General features: G+C 28.3%; 1 protein-coding gene across 5 annotated transcripts in view; it reads left to right on the forward strand.

Annotated features, from left to right (window-relative positions):
- The window catches only part of LOC105234068 (zinc finger protein rotund), a 67,424-nt gene that overhangs the window by 34,924 nt on the left and 14,163 nt on the right, over nt 1–18,337 (forward strand). For 2 of the 5 annotated variants that reach the window (XM_049459406.1, XM_049459410.1), the window contains exon 1: nt 15,909–17,720. The exons of 1 other annotated variant lie outside the window; for it this stretch is intronic. The gene's annotated coding sequence lies outside the window, so the exon portion shown is untranslated. Of the gene's footprint in view, nt 1–13,307; nt 13,644–15,908; nt 17,721–18,337 lie in introns of those variants that run through there. 2 more of the 5 variants (XM_049459409.1, XM_049459408.1) reach the window with 2 other exon arrangements.

The raw sequence follows: 18,337 nt of genomic DNA on the forward strand, positions 1-18,337 counted from the left end.
AAAAGTAATTTTCAAGGTTAAAGTGCAACGTAACCGCAAAACGCCAACAATGCACTTGGCCATTGAGTAAATATGTGTGTATGAGTGTGTTTGTGCTGGTGTTGAGGTTATGTGCACAGCGGGGTTGTTATATGCAATAACATTTGTGCTAAAACGGTGTGAGTGGGTGTGTCAGCCGGTTGTTGTGCACGTTGGCAGGTGTGTGCGCAAAAATAAGTTGAGTAACAGTAAAAGTGTTGCAGTCAATGACATCGCCAAATGGGCGAGTGCAAGTAAGTACTGTTAGAGCGGCGAGGGAGTGTGTGCGTATGTATGTGAGGTTTTTGTATGAATAAGTGTTGGTGGGTGGTAAGTGCGATGTGGAAGATGTATAAATGAGGCAGTGTGGTGGTTATGAGACACTTTTGTATATTTTAATAAGTTTTTTTGTTTGGAAAAAATTTAAAAAAATGGATTGGTGAAAATGCGAAATTTGTTGATAATGAAAAAATAAAAAAATGACAATATAGAATATTTGGATTAAAATAAATTAAAAAATATAAATTTTTTTTAAATAAAATTAAAAAAATTAACTAATTAAAAAATTACAAAAAACTAAAAATTAGTTTATAAAAGTTTTTTTTTATTAAAAAACGTTAAATTTAATTACAAAAAAATTTATAAAAATTATAAAAATTAAAAATTATTACAAAAATAAATAGAAAAGTAACTCTAAAAAAATAAATAAAAAAAAATATGAAATGTTTTTTTCATTTAAAGATATTAATAGAAAAATCCAATGAATAATTTATTTTTTTAATTTTTTCCTAATTTTTATAATATCTATAAAAATATGAATTACTGAAAAATGTTTCAAAGGTTTTATACAACTTTTTTCATTTTTTTAGTTCATAATTTTTTTCTTAATTATTTCTTAATTTTTTTAATGTAACTTTTTTCAAGGCTTTCTTAATTATTATTTTTCTTATATAAACTTTTTATTATTTTCTAAATTTTATAATTTTTTTCAAATTATTTATATTTTTTAATTTTTTTCACTTAATTTTTACTATTTTTTTAATTATTTCAATTTTTTATAATTTTTCCTCGTCATTATTCTTTTTTCTTCCCACATTTTTTATCATACCCAATTTATTATTTTTTTACAAATGCACGAAAACAGCTTGTTAAGAATGAAACTTGCAAGCGAAAGTCACGAAAACGACAAAAACGGTACAACAATACAAACCAACAAAAAACAATTATATAAAAAACATGCACATTTTTATTGCCATTACACAAATACAAACACAGCTACACCTGACTGCAAGCTTTGCAAATTGCATGCAAAATCAATACAAAAAATTCAAATCATCAAAATATAAAAAAAGGTAAAAGCAACAACAACAATTGCTAACAATCAATTAAAATATCCAGCTGTTGTCGTGCGACCTTGAGTTGTCGGCAATCAGACATTTAGTTGCCTACAAACATACATAAGTGCTTGCAAATTATCGAATCAGCATACACACAAATGCATATTGTGTAAAAAATGTGTATATGTATACATATATGGATATGTGTATCCATGCACAAACGGATGAGCAGAAATGTAGGCGGCAGCTGGTTGCGCACAAATCAAAGCGCGGCAAGTGAAAGCGTTTGCTTAAAAAAATGCGGTAAATTACGTTTAAAATGGAGATTAAAAGCGAAAATGATGATAAATAACGGTTTTGTGAATTTGGAGACTAAAATTTTTTTATAAGTTTTTTTGTAATTTTAATCGGGCCATTTATATTCAGCTTATATAGGCAGAGTTTGAAAATTATTTTTGAATTGAATTTTTAACAGGTATTAAAAAGTAACGGCAATTAATGAATAAAATGTAAGCTGCAAGATATAAAAATTAATCCCGAAATTTCGGGATCCCTAAATTGCAACATATGAATCGGGATCGCAGTTTCGGTATAATTTATTTCAATAACGTAAAGTGTAACAAGAAAAAATTAGATTGTATCCCGAAATTTCGGGATCCAGAAATTTCAACATAGTAATCGGGATCGGGATTTTGGTATAATATTTTTTTAGTTTTTATGTCAATAATTCAAATGAAGCTTAAGCATTTCCGCTCTGTTTTATTTGCATGCATGGACATATACTTACATACATACATACATATGTACATACATACATACATACATATGTACATATGTATATGCTATTCTTCATAAATGCGCATATGTAAACACCCTCAACTTCCTTCAAAGCGCAAATATTGCTTACAGCTTCTACAGATCCCAACAAAAAGGCAATAATTATATAAACAATATTTACTTTCATTTCTTCCGCATTGCTTAATATTTAAACGCGAGTTGTATTTACTAAGCAACAAAAATAAAAAATAGTAGGCGTTGCTGCTATTAAGTACTCAACAAGTCTTCTTGCTAATATTGCTCATATTGACGTATGCGTATAATAAATTTTAATTTTTTTTAATAAAACACACTTTCTGTTCGGACGCTTGCGCATCATCAGCTGCCACTTACTGTCTTATTAATCGCAGTTATGCAATTTTTTTATGAGACTTGTATAATAATTACCGCATCATCATCGATCACAAGCTGGAAAGCACACGCTAACATCCGGCAAAGTTATATTTAGCATTGTCTTAAAAATATGAAAAAGTAATAATTGCATAGAACAATGACTGCTGAAATATGAGCTTTTTATTGGAAAAAAATTATAAATTAAAAAAATTTTAATTAAAAAATAATTTCAATTAGAAAAATAAAAAATATTTTTTTCTAAGTTATGGAAAATCCAATATAGTACAAACTCCCTTCAAGTCTACTAATATGGCTGCAAACGCCCTTGGAAATATATTTGTTACTCACATATGTTACGAGTATCTCTCTCTCTTTTCATTATATTTTATCTACCAACAATTGTAAATAAATTCAAGCACAAATATCTAAATCTCTCTATATATGGATGTACATTCATAACAAACGCAATTTTTTGCTTATTATAATAAAAACACTTAAATTAAATTAAACTACTGCCATGGACTAGTACTCAATGTGGACCATTTTCGTGCTAAAGTGGTTACGTATGGAAATATTTTTTCCTCTTGAAATCCAAAATTCTACTTTATTGTTGTTTTTGTAAAGCAAAGTTATTAAATATAAATTAAAAAAATATACATAATTTTTTTAAATTATACAAAAATATATTTTTTAAATTAAAAAGAAACTTTGAAATTTATAAAAATATATATTTCGGAATATAAAAAAAAGTTAGTTCAGAAAAATAAATATTTGTTATATAAATTAATAAAAAAAAATTTAAATTAGTCAAACAAATTTATAAAAAATTATTTTTAATTATTAAAATTATAATAAAAAAATATTTTTAATTATTAATTTTACTCCACAAAAGTTATATTTTTTTTATAAATTATTTTTATTTTTATAAATTTTTTCCTTGATGTTTTCACAATCCCCTACATTTTCAATAAAATTTCCCTTCAATTTCTGAACTTACATTACCTTTTCGCAATTAGCCCCCTACAACACCGACATATTATGCACATTCCGCGTATAGTTGCTGTTTTCTATCGCTAACTCTGCCGCTGTCTCCGTTGTCGTCGCCGCTTTTGCCGCTGCCGCTGTTGACGTTTGTAAATATGCGAAATTGATAACGAACCGTCAAGGCCAAATGCAATAAAAGCTACACTAAATGCATTTTTACATTTGCTTTTTCTTTCGAGTGTTTATTATGAAAAACTGCATAAGTAAATATGTAATACAGATACATATATACATACATACATAAATACATACATGCATACTAGATAGGGTATATGATAGTAGTAGACTAATGTATGGACAGCAAGCGGGTTAAAGCTTGCCATATGTGAGTGTTTCTAAATTTTGTGGTTTTTTTGAAGTAAATAAAAAAATATTTAATTGTCTAGCAAATTGTACTTTGATTACACTGTGCATCATATGTAATTTAAAATATTTTTTTATTATCAAAATTTTTTTAATTTTTGTGTGTGTGTGTATTTTGTTTGTTTAATGAATGAAATGTTTTAGTTTTAAACCTGCAAAACAAACGGGAATCCGAAATTAGCTTTTCATTAAATCTTAAAATTCGTCTTACAAATTTCAGTAAGTTTATTTAAATAAAATGGAATAAATATTTTTCGGAATCCCGAAATTTTTACTAAGCAGTCCCGAAATTTCGGGATCTACGAAATATTTATTACTAATGTAAAAAGCAAACGCAAATAGCAACCAACATTTTCGGAATCCCGAAATTTTTACTTAGTAGTCCCGAAATTTCGGGATCGATGAAATATTTATTTTAATACTTATTATGAGAAAATAAAATAATTTTTAAAATTTTTTGCAAAAATTATATTAACAATAAATTTTCTTTCTAATTTCAGGTAAGCTTTCAAAAAAGTGATGCAGAGTATTAAGGTATTAAGCTAAGTTTAATATGCGACTATTATAAATATTATTATGGCTATATAATGTATAATAGTTAAATATAAAATATATCTACATACACATTATCATACACACGTCGTTGAGAAGTATGTTTATATAATTCTACGCAACTTCAATGCCATTTCCCTGCGTGCAGCAACTGCACTAGCCCAGCGTTAGCTTAGCAAAATTTTTTCATATTTGTTTATATGCATGCGGACTTGCACCAGCAACAAGTGTATTCCGAGCAATTTGTAAAAATGCAACCCAATTCACAATATATAAATATGCGAACAGATGCAAAAGCGCACATAAATTCGCATATATGTTGTATAAAATTGTACAACTGCCACAGCACACACACCCGCACCGCAGCGCTTGCCTACTTCGCATTTTTATTTTATTTTTATTTCAATTAATTATTTGCATTTGCGCGCTCGAACGCTTCCTGGTTGCAATAAAACGCACAATGCACGCCAAACGGTGGCGACAAAAAGCCAGCAACAACAACAACAGCAAAGCGCATTTGAATTATCATAAGAAAAAAATGTATAGAAAACAAAGGAATATAACAACAACAACAAAAGCAACAAGCGCAGTCAACAAGTCATTAAAGGCGGAAAGTGAGAAGATGAGCGAATGGGCGGGCGGTGGACATTGGCATGCAAAATAGCGCAATTGATGTGTCTAAGTGTGTGTGTGCATTTGCATTTTTGTTATTGCGGTTATTGTTGTCGCACTTACGTTTGCGGTTTACTGCCGCAGCGCATGGCAACAACAAAACTGACATATCCCAGTCCACAAAATTGTCGACAAAAAGCGGTGTTTTTCAGTTATTTAGTTGCATTTACACATCGTTTTTAGAGTAAATATATATTTATGTATTTATGTGTGAGTAATGCAAGAAAAGTAATGTCTGTTGGTCTGTCCATTTGTCAGCAGCGCGTAGTCGGTCAGTCGGTCAAGCTGAGTAAGCGTGCAAAGCGTTTTACTATAGAGCAAATATATACATATATATTTCGTTACATATAAACAACAACATAAACCAACAAAACTCAAGATATGCAAATTCGCTTAACATATGCCCCCACAGCACAAAAAATATACATAATTGCATATATATATGCACAGCCATTGCTTGTGCAACACATCTTTATATCTAATTGTTGTTATTTTCTGCCACTTTTTTGTTGTTACGCAGTCGTTGTGCGGCTGCACTTGCACTTGCTTTGTTATTTACGGAAAACAATTTTAGAAATAAACAACAACAATAACATATGAATGTACGAGAAATAAAAACAGCAACTGCAATACGAATTTATTTGCTTATCTTCGGGCTCTAAGCGGCGCGTACGAAAATTTTTGCAAATTTAAGCGTAATTGGTTCGGCGAAAACGCTTTTTGTACACATTTTACATATATTTATGTAGCGTAATTTTAAATTTCAGACATTTAAATATAATATTTTGCTTTGGTATTGGCCAAATCTGATTTTTTTTTCACATACGCCCTATCAAATAATTTTTAGTCAGCATATTCGAATTCTAAGGCAAAAAATGCTTGCTATAATGAGTATTTCGTTGGTATGAAAAGCAAATAATTTTAATAAAAATATGTATTTTTGGTCTGAAAATATTAGCAGCACACTTTATAATTTGAAGCGATATAATTTGCCTGGTAAAATTATTTAAATGCTACTTTGTCTCAAAAATGCATATTACTTGCACTACATTCGTTTTATCGTACTTCACCATGGCGTATACGCATCATAAGCATAATATAAAAATATGTAAAAACACAAAGAATAAGCCGCAAAAAAAATTGTTTTTAATTAATTGTTTTTAAAATCAAATTAAATTTGCTCAAGAATTTTTTAATTATATACATTAATCTTATTTATTGCAAACCAAATTGAATTTAACTTTTTAAATTTTAATTTTTTTTTTAGTTTTATTAATTAATTTTTTTTAAATTTTAATTAAGTTATTATTTTTTTTCTTTTAAATTAATAAGAGATAAATTTTATAAACAATTAAAAATTTATTTTTTTTATTAAATTAATTAAAATTAAAATTATTTTAAATTAAATTTAAAATTTAAAGATATTTTTTTGATTTAGTTTTTTAATTAAATTTTAAATTTTTATTAAATAATTTTCTTTTTTTTTGCTTTAAATTAATAAGAGACCAATTTTATAAACAATTAAAAAATTTAAATTGTTTGAATAAAACTAATTAATTAAAATTTATTTTTTTTATTAAAATAAAAATTTTAGGTTTTTTAGTAATTAATTATTTTTTTAATTTAATTTTAATAATTAATTACAATTTAATTTTTTTTAATTTCCACTAAATTTTTTTTTTCTAAATTAATTTTTTTAAATTAACTATTATAAATAAAATTAAAATTGAAATTTTTTAATTTTTATAAATTAAATTAATTTTTTGTTTTTTTTTTTTATTCGAAGAATTAATTAAATTTTTTTATTTTAATTTTTTGTTTTCAATTAATAAGAGATAGATTTTTTGAACATTTTAAAAATTAAGATTTTTTAAATTAAATTAATTAATGAAAATTTATTTTTTTTTATTAAATTTAAAATTTTTATTTAATTTTAATTTTTTTTAGTTTTATTTTTAATTTAATTAGTTTATTTTTTTTTTTAATTTTATTAATTACTTAATTACAATTTTAATTTTTGATTTTAATTCAATAATTTTAAATATACAAATCACTGCATATATTTAATTAAAAACTTGCAAAGCGTCAAGTTTTCTATTTCCTGAATCATAAAAGAGCTAACCAACAAGCCAACAAACCTTAAATGCACATATAAAAAGCTATAAAATTTACCAAGTGGGAGAATTGCAATATTTTCATAGCGCTTAGCTAAATAGCTGATAAGATACGCAACGCACAAACGCTTCCTCATACCGCAACTACGAAAAGCGTTAATATTTATAGAAATGAGCGCTCATCTTGCTGCACACACACATACATAAACATTTATATGTATAAACAGTACGCACCTATACATGTTTGTATGCCTGTGTGTGTACGAAATTATCTAAATTATATTGACTTGTTAATGTTGCTGATATGGTTACAAGTGCTTGCATGTATGTAAGTGTGCTCCGAGCTAGTGCTCACACTTAAGCTAGTACACAGCGCACTTGAACGGCGCGAGTGCTGATAAGCGGCGATAAGCAAGCAAACATATGTACCGTTGTGCTTTCTGATTTGCCTTAGTTTTTTAAATGTGTTTATCACTGTATATGTGTGTGTGCTTGTAAGTCGTTAACATCGGCATTGACATTAGCGAATGTCACACATAAAATGGCACAGTGACACTACTTGTATGTTGCATTGAGTGAGAGATGTGGCATAACGTTAGGGTTGGTATATTCGGAGGGAGTTCGTGTGAAAAAATTTCAATGGAATTAAAAATTTTGAATGTTGTAAAATATAGTCGTAAATATTTTAGACATATTTTTAAGTCTTAAGTTTTTCCAAAAAATTCATAGAAATTCGCACTTCAACTTAAACAATTATTATTTTTAAGCAATTTTGTGCCTACATTTTATTTAAAAGCTCTCAAATAATTGCATGAGTTTTCAGAAAAATTTCCCAGTACAAATATTTGTGTTTGTATATCACACCAGGCAAATAGTTGCTAATATCTGTACATGTGTACTTAGTTGGCCTTGAACTGATAATGAAAGTTCAACAAATTCAAAATGTAATGCACTCAAGCAACAACTATCGTATGAAAGTACTTGTATAGACTTGTAAATATGTAAATTTAACAACAGGCTTGATTGCAGTGCCTGCAATTGAAATATAGTTAGACGGAAATGTGTCCATATGGCATTGCAGAGAAAATATATTATACAAAGTATTCAATAATTATAAATAAAAAATAAACAATTTAAGAAAACTACATTTCTGCTTTATGTTTTCGATAAGAATTTTATTTTATTTATTTTTAATTAATTTAAAAATTAAGTTTCTCAAAGTTTCATCGATTGAATTAATTTTTTTTTTCAAATTTTACTTTTATACATTTTTTTAAATTAATTTCTAATTTAACTTTTGGATAAAATTTTTACAAATTTTATTTTTAAAATTTTTTAACTATCAAATTTTATTTTTTTCCAAATTTTTTTCTGAATTGTACTTTTAAGTTTATTTTTCGAATCTTTAACTCATATCACCATAGTCCACAAAAAGAACTTCAAGTTAAGAAAAGATTTTTATATGAAATTTGACTTCTATTGGCAATTTAACAGCTCGAGTTATAGAGAACTGCGACGTTTCAACATTTTTGAAAAATTACTGTTCAAAAACTTTTTCAAATTTATTTTCAAAATTCCATTTAAAAAACATTTTGGAAATTATTTTCAAAACTTTTTCTAATTTTTTTTAATAATTTATTTTTGAAAACTTTTTCAAATTTTACTTTTCAAAAGACTTTTGGTTTTTTTTCAAAATGTTTGCAAATTTGAAAACACTGTTTATACATAGATGATTTTTCTAAAGCTGTTTAAAAAAATTCTGGTAATTTTTGAAATATTATTTTTTAATTTAAGTTTCTGCACACCTTGTAAATTGAGCTATGTTTTCAAATCCAATTTTTTTTTTCTTAACTCATTGAGAAAGTAGTTTATTCCATAAGAAGTTCGCTAGAAAATCATTCGCTACATAAGAAAATTAGAAAAATTAAAATTTCATAAAATTTAAAATAAATTGTCATTTATATGAGAATTTTTAAAAAAACAAATTTTCATAAAATTTTATTCATAATTTTATATATTTTTGCTCCTAATTTTATATAATTTTTTTTTTAAATTTTTTTTTTCTTTAATTTTTATTAAAATTTTATTTATTTCACTTTCCCTCGTAAAATATTTTCCAACTTTTCTCATTCCCTCGTCTAAATAAACAAGTAAATTACTTAATTTATTTATAAACACGGCGTTTATGCTCAAAAGCATTTAACTGAAAGCCACATAAACGCAGACAAACACACACACACAGTCATAAAAACATAGGAAACCAACAAATGGCATATACATTTTACCAACGAGGTGGCAGCGCCGCACAACTGAAGGTCGTCCTATGCAAATAAAAAATCAAATGGCAAAAAACAAGAAAATAAATCGGGAAATAATTGCATACTTTCGACATTGCAGCATGTGTATGCTGCATGCACTTGTTGCATGTACAGCGAAAAAGCAAAACAACGAATCAATTAATTTTCATACAAAAAAATATATAGAAGAGCATATGTTTTCTAAAGCAAAAATTCTCGCCAATTGTATCGCAACGCAGCATTTAATACAACTGCGTATTTGAAGATGAACACTGACAACAACAACAAAATTTACGAAATTTATAAAAATGCACGCACACACACGCGCCTTTTCTGTGGCATGCGGCGATGACCAACACTCGGCCACAGTGCTCACCGCAGTTCAAGTTGAATGTCGACACAAAAATTGCAAACAAAAACAAAAATAAATATTCGCACTAAACACTCATACGTACTGACAGCTAGAGAGCAGCGCTAACGCACATAAACATACACACATATTTACATGCTTACATTCACGTAAATATATTCTAACAGCTAATTGAGTTGAGCGCATACAAATATTATTTTTTTGTTATTGTTGCTTTTGTAGTGCATTTAATAATATTTGACACGCCCTACCCCCCACCACCACACTAGGTATACCCCGTCGCACCGCACTTCAATCGCTCGTTTGCTTTCTCAATTTTCTAAAAGCCGCCAGCAGCGGCAGCAAAAAAACAAAAACGCTTTTCCGCATCTCAGCCCGAGTCGCTTCGCGGCGAGCGAACGCAAATATTTGTTGTCATCACCCTTGCCACCGCTGTCTGTCTGACACCCGCCTCCACAACGTTAGATTTTATTAGCATCTGCTGGCGTGCAACGCGCGTCGCCAGCATTTCAATTTCTTTGTATATGTACATGTGTGTGTTTTGTGCTCTGTGTGCACAGCGTTGTTGTTCGAGTGCTTTCGCAACGGCGTCAGCGAATGTCCTTCAAATGCAATTTTGCGATTAGACGCGAAGCGCTTTTTACCGGCTAACGCCGTAGCGAGCGCGCCAACAAAAAAGCAAACAAATGTGCATTGGCTGATGCACTAAAAATGTATGTATGAGCAAGTGTGTGTGAATTTTTATATTTTTCATTGCGCTTTGCAAAATAGAACTTTTATGCGCTACCGGTCTAAGCGCCGAGTGCGGATGAGCAATCCGACGATGCGCCGTAATTCAACTTGTATAGCAGTGGCGGCAAGGTGGCCAGATGCATAATTAATTATTATTTTTTTTAATTTATTGGTAATATAAAAGTTTTTATATAAATGTTTATGTTAAACAATTTTTATTATAATATTTATTTATTTAAAATACTTTAAAATATTTTTTAAATAAGTTTTTATTAGGTTTTTTTTCTTAAAAAATTCATATTTTAGTAATTTTTTTAATATTATTTTTTTTTACTTTTTATTTTATATTTTTTATCAAAAAATTTATTTTTTTTTGTTTTGAAATTTTTTATTTTTTTTTTTTGTAATTTTTTTTCATTTTTTTATTAAAAAAATAATTCTTCTTTTATTATTTTTTAATAATTATTTATTTAAGACTAATATTTTTTAATTATTAAATATATATATATTTTTTTCTTTATTTATTTAAAATTTTTCCAAAAACAAAAATTCAAAATTATTTTTGATTAAAATTCGTTTAATTTTTAATTTTCAAAAAATTTTGAAATTTCTAACATTTTTGTTATAAAAGTTTAATGAAAATTTTTTTTAAAAAAAGTTTTAAAGTTTATTTCTGGTCACCTTTCAACATAACAAGCACACTTGTTTTTACAACATTTTTATTGCGTTATTAAAAGCGAATGGCTTTTCGTTTTTCAATCGCTTTTCGCTCTTCCTTTTCTTTGCATTCGTGCATACGCTTAATATTTTACTCAATATTTCACTATTTGTTTATTTTATTTTCAGTTCATTAGAATTTTCACTTCCTCGTTGTGATAGCGAACATATGCCACAGCGACCCTTAGCGCGTAACGAGCGCGCCCGCGAATTTTTCAGAAACTCATATTAAAATGCCAACTGATTGCGTAGCTGGCGTGTATATTTGACATAAGCAAGGACACAAGGAAGCTATAAAAATATATAGACAAGTGTAACAATGTGCTTTTTCTTCTTTTATGTTTATATGTGTGAGTGTGGTTTGATGTGTGTTGCAATTATTAATAAGTAAATATTTCGGCATGCCTTTCCCCGCCACATTTATTATGGCTGCTTGTTACTTCTAGCTAGTTAGTATGCCATCACACTCAGCGCTCAGCATAACAGCTCATCAGCGCCAAATTACCGCAGCAATTGGCTCACCGCAACTGGTGAGTGTTTACTGGCGCTACACTTGTACCCTGTTGCACTAAACGCTTCCGTCTCCTGCAAATACAAATAAGCTGAATGGCTTCGAGGCGGCGCTCTCCTCACAGAAATATTAATGTGCGCACTCATATATATCCTTACATAATTACTGAAACATCAGTGTTTATGACATTTATAGTTGTATGTATATATTACTATATATATGTATATGAATCTATACTTATGTATAGAAGACAACAATTGCTCACACCCTTCGCCGCCGCCCTCATTGGATCACTCAGTCACTCTTTTATATATACATACATACATACCTCTATACTTATGTATATATTTATGTGCTTTTGTCTCCCTCGTGTCGCATCCCGCATCCCACTGCATGCTGCACTCAGCGTTGCATTTTGCTGCCACGTAGCCGCTGATCTTGTGTTTGTGTCGCACTGTGTGCCGCGGATACGTTCGCAGTTCTTCGCATTTCTGCACTTTAGAATGTCATTGCTGGTGCTCGGTTATGTTTCGAAATTTTTGTATGGCGCGCGGTAGCGGTTAGCGGTCAAAGAAAGAGCATAGGATTGGTTGGATTCGAGTAAAAGTAAAAATCCTACGTTTGCGGTATCGAATAACACTTTCACAAGATAATTTTCTTTTCATTTTTGTGCCACGAGAAATAAAGTATCAGCACGTCAGCGTGGGGGAAGAAAGTGATATGCAAATTTCAAAGTTGAAAGCAAAAGCGGCAGAATAATTGAGAACAGGGAACAGAAATGCACCAATATTTTTTTAAAAACTGAATTATGAGACTTTTTTTGTCACGGATGTGTTCTGCTGAATAGTAAAAAAGCATAAAAATTTTATAAAAAATTTGTATTTAAAAAAATTTAAAAAAAGATTCGAAAAAAATTTAAATAAAAATTTCGAAAAAAATACTTTAAAAAAATTCAAAAAACTTTAAAATATTAAAAAACGGACGTGTTCCTCTAATCAAAAAAGTTTTACATACAAACTTTTGATGAAAAAAAATTAAAAAAAAATCATAAAAAAAAATTTTGAAAAAATTTAAATGACAATTTAAAAAGAAAATTACTTGAAAAAAATCAAAAAATCTTGAAATATTTAAAACGGATGTGTTCTTGTAAACATGAAATAATAATAAAAAATTTTGAAATAATATAAAAAATTATTTCGAAAAATATACCTAAAAATAAAAATCTAAAAAACTCTAAAATATTTTGTAATAAATGAGTTTTTTGAATCAGAAAACAATTACATAAAAACATTTAGTAAAAAACGATAATAAAAAAATTAATTGAATACATTAAAAACATAAAACACTTAAAGTGAATATTATTTTTATATCAAAAAATACTAAAGCGATGGAAGAAATAATCTTAAAAAAAAATAACAGTATAAAGTTTTCCAATTACGCAAACTGCCTTGTAAAAATACACTGCCATTTATTTGCACACAGTAAACCAAGAAGAAAACTTTTTTTATATATTATATATATAGACACACTTATAATAAAAAAGTGCATTTTTTGGGAAAACATTTTTTGAATAAAAAACCAAAGCATTAGTGCTATTACATAACAAACTATAGACATCAACTTTAAAAGTACAGTGGCGCACTGGATATAAAACCAAATATTAATAAAATATTAAAAAATAAAACTAAAATTAAAAGCTGAACAAAAGCTTTAATGAAAATATCACCTATATTAAAAAAAACTAAGGTGGGTACAAAAAAATAAAAAATTTGTTTTATTTAAAAAAAAAAAAAAAGTTAATTTTTAATTTTTGTTAGAAAATATTTAATTTTTAATTTTTGTAAATTTTTTTTTTGTAAAAATTGAAAATTATTCTCTAGTATAGCACAAAATAATCATAAAGCAAAAATGTTTCTTTAGAAAAGTCTCTCAATTATATAAAATAACATTTTTTTTAAATATTTGAATTAAAAAAATTAGAAAAAATATTTTAAATTATCACAAGATTTTTCTAAAATATTTATCAATTTAATCAGGTATTGGAAAAGTAAATTTTGTTTCTAGAAAATTCAGAAAAACTTTAACAAAAATCTTTTTATGTATTATCATTAAAAAAATTCCAAAAATTAAGCTTTTTTTAATTAAAACTATTTTAAAATACATTATTGAATAATGCAATATTTTTAATTTTCTATAATTTTTTTTTAATTATTTTTACAATTTTTTACACTATTTGCTAGATATTGAAATTTTTTTTATATTTTTTTCTTAAAAAAATGTCAAAAATATTTTTTTGGATTAAAAAAATTTTTGGATAAAGAAATATTTTCGAAATTTTCAAAAATTAATTGTTAGAGCTTCAAACAAACTTCAAAAGATAGTTAGGATAAAAAAAAAAACTTTTTAAAATTAAAAAAAAAAAATTTGAAATTGCAAAAAGATGTGTTTTAGGCTTAGACTATTATTTACTACATTTTTATTTGTTAAACTTTTATTTATTAAATTTTGTATTATAAATGTTAAATATTGAATCAAAAATGTTTGATTATTAGCTGATATTTGTAAAACTTTTTAAAATAATTTTTTTTTCAATTTTTTTATTTTTTTTTTTGGTCAAAACTCAACAATTTCTACTAAAAATTTTATATTATGCAATATAAACTTTTATATATTACACGCTTGCATAATTTTATGCATTTATGTTGCGCTGCAACATTATCATATGTATGCATGTCGTATGCAACATGTTGCTAGGGACTATATTTCAAATAAAAACCTTATTTACATACCGAGTATAGTATTTTTAGCAAATAAAATGAATAAATATCTCAAAACAAAAGCATTCTTCTCATCTTGCATGTTTAGCAACATATACACCACCCCAGCAACATTGCACACGCATCTAAGCAACAAGGAAGCAAATTATATTCAAGAGTTTCACTTTTTTAGCGAAAATGTACTGTGAGGCGTACATAAACATAGCGAAGAATACAAAATAATAATTATGTAATTGTATAAAAGCGAAATTGGCAAAAACACTGCGGCAAACCGGCTATAAAAATGAACAATAACAAAAACACAACATTCGTCTTGTGATGAAAGATGCTTGTAAACAACTGTCTTTTTACATTTAGTCACAGTCATGAAACTAAGGCATGCCAATGCTACAGACACAACTTATTCAGCATACAATTACTCACACACATACACATATTTACATTTACTGTATTTTTAAACCCTTTTCGATTAAATTGCGCGCCCGAACTAACCTAAAAATACACCAAAATGCAAACCAATTATAGCAGCTACAGTTTAGCGCAAAAAAAGTGCACCAAAATGCAGCAGATTTGGTGGGTAGACGGCGCTTTGCTAAAATTAGTAATTACAATAACAACAACGCTAAACATAGACACACAAGAAGAAGCGGAAATAGCAGCACAAGCAAAATTAATACCTGCTAAGCAACCTGTGCGACGAAAGCAGCGCGCCCTTTGCTATTTACAATAAGCTAATTCATACATTAATACATACATATATGCATATATGCGAAAAATACAAACGAACATACAAGAGTGTGTGAGAGCGAAAGTGCAAAAATATTAAGGAAATCCTTATAGCTTATAAAGACATTAAGTGCAGCGGCAAGCGGGCAGTGGAGACCTAACATGTGTTTGTATATGAGTGTGTGTCTATCGTTTGGCGCCGACTGCTTGCCAAGTGTATGACAAGCACGCCAGTGCCTTCCACAACAGTTTCGAAATTGTGTGCACAAATGCCGCAGTAACCGTTGAGTGCTGGTTGCCGCCATGCTACATCGACCATGGCGAGTCCAGAGCTTTTTGGCGGTCTAACGAAAGCTTTCTGGCTTTTGGGCAGCCAAGCGCTGCAGCTGGCAGTTGACGGTCACTACGAGCGCTACCTTGGCAATCGAATGCACAACAACCCCCTATTTGATAAGAACTGAGTGAGTCACTCAAACAAGCACTCAAAGTCTCAAACACACTTAAATACTCAAAAACACATAAACACTCACAAACACTCAAGCACACATAAGCACTCATAAAAATGCATATGTGTTGCTCATTTTGTATTTCGTGTGCGCTGAGAGCGCTTGGCCGACTCATTTGACGCTTGAGTGCAATGCAATTTAAGGGTGCTCAAAAGCTTTGCGCGCTCGTCTGCGTGTGCCCTATCTATGTGTTGGTGACTAGAAAAATGGGTCAGTAGTGGATGGCAGCTGCAACTGCATTTGTGCACAACAACACTTCCGCATTTGCAGCCGCACACAAACCTACATACAAATGCATAGAATTTTTGTGAGTTCACTGAGCATTTCATTTGAGTCGCAAGCAATTTGTTGAATTTCATATTTAACAACAATAAAAACGAGTCAAAAATATATAATTTTAAGCAATGCTAGCAGTTTTAGCCGCTTGTTGTCCTTAAGTTGTTGTTGTTTTTGGCCGTTTTCTCGTTTTCTGCCAGCAGTAGATATGGAGGCAATATTCTACTCACTTTGACAGCTCGACAATGCTCGCGCTCGGCAGACGCGCCAACGCTTGAACGCTCTTACAGCTCGACTATTGGCTGCTCAGCGCCTACACATACATTTTAGTGCATTTTTTGAATGCAGACTCGCATGTCAACGTCGAGCTGCAAGAGCGCAAGATGTAGAGAACAAGCAACAAAATTACTAAAAATTTTACTAAAAAAAATATTGTAAAATAATATTAAAATTTTCTACTTTAATACTTGTTGAGTGTGTGTGAAATACGAAACTGAAAATTTTAATAAGATTATCTGCATTGCAATAACTGTATACTGTTGACTTGTGTTGCATACTGCTGCCGTGCTAAAGTGCCAGAGCGCTGCAGTTAATCAATAAAAATTAAATTTAATTCCAAAAAAGTGCAAAAACAAGCTGAACAAGTACAAAGTGTAAAGAAATTCTTTAAATTCTGCAACAATTGCGTGCAAAATAGTGAAAATTAGTTTTAGAAAAATTGCAAAGCGCAAAATTTTCGGCGCACGCCAACACACGTTCGCATCGGAAATGTCCAAGCAGTAGATTTGTGTGTTTGTATGTTTGCGGCGCAACCCTTCAGTTTAAAAATAAACAGCAAATAGTATAAATGCCGACATGCTGTAGCGAATTTGTAGCGTAAAGCGTTTCTTTTTTGCACATTTTCTAGTAAAAGTGAAATTATTTTCCGGCGCAGCCTTGAAGCAAAACGTACGAGTTCCAAGCGCCAGCGGCGGCAAGCGCGCATGCAAATCAAAGTAAATGTTCAAATATAGTAAAAGTATAGCAAAATTAGCAACTTACAAAAATATGTATACAACAAACACACTGAGCGATTCTAAGGCGAAAAAATTGTAAATTGAGTGCATATTGAGTGCGAGTTCGCAAGTTTGTATGACTTGAAAAATTGTAGTGGCACACAAATATATGAAAATTAAGAATTTTTCACAGCAACAGTCGCCTGCTCAGTGGCAAATGCAAAAAGACAAATTCAAAAGTCAATTTGTTGCCTACAAATATTCGCATGAAAGTGAAAATTTTACATTTTACACATATTTTTTGTAAGAAAAACTTCAAAGAAGAAATAAAATTAAATAAAAAATATATATTTTGTAGTACAAATACACACGCATATATATGTGAGAATTTTTATAAAAAACAAAAACAAATAAATTAAAGCGAAAAGCAGCTGTGTGTGTTAATTTACGGCACGCCATATGCACTTCTGCTTGAATTCATATGGAAAAGGTTACTCATACGTCGTGTAGGGTCTGATGGATATGAGTGGCTGTAGGCGTATGGTAAGCAAAAATGTGTTTAGACTTATAAATTTGGTTAAAATAATTGAAAAAATAGTAATAATTAAAAATGTATAATTAATAAAAATAAATATAAATAATTAATAAAAATTAGAAAAAAAATATTAAAAATTAATTAAAATTTAATCATTACAGAAGCGTGATCCGACCATAAAATTACTAATTAATACGCATTAATAATTAAAAAAAAATATTAATAATTTATAAAAATTAGTTTTATATATAAAATTTCGAAATTTTCGAAAATATTTTTAGGACAACGGCGCATAATTAAAAATAAATATAAAAAATTAAATAATTTTATTAAAATTAAAAGTAAAAAGTTGATTAGAAAAGTTATTAATTTAATATTATATAAAAATGTGTAAGTCAAGAGAAATATATTAAATTATAATAATAATAGAAACGTTAAATAAAAAACTTTAAAAATTTAGGATAGCAGATTTAAAAAACTGAAAAATTCTTAATTGAAAATTTGTTAAAAAAATTAATGCAAAATTACAAATTAATTTATCGAAAATATTGATTTAATATTAAAAAAATATTATATATAATTTAAAAAAATTTTAAAATTAAAAATAATTATTTAAATTAAATAC

This window comes from Bactrocera dorsalis, chromosome 5 (assembly GCF_023373825.1).
Source record: "Bactrocera dorsalis isolate Fly_Bdor chromosome 5, ASM2337382v1, whole genome shotgun sequence".
In the NCBI taxonomy this organism is placed as follows: domain Eukaryota; kingdom Metazoa; phylum Arthropoda; class Insecta; order Diptera; family Tephritidae; genus Bactrocera; species Bactrocera dorsalis.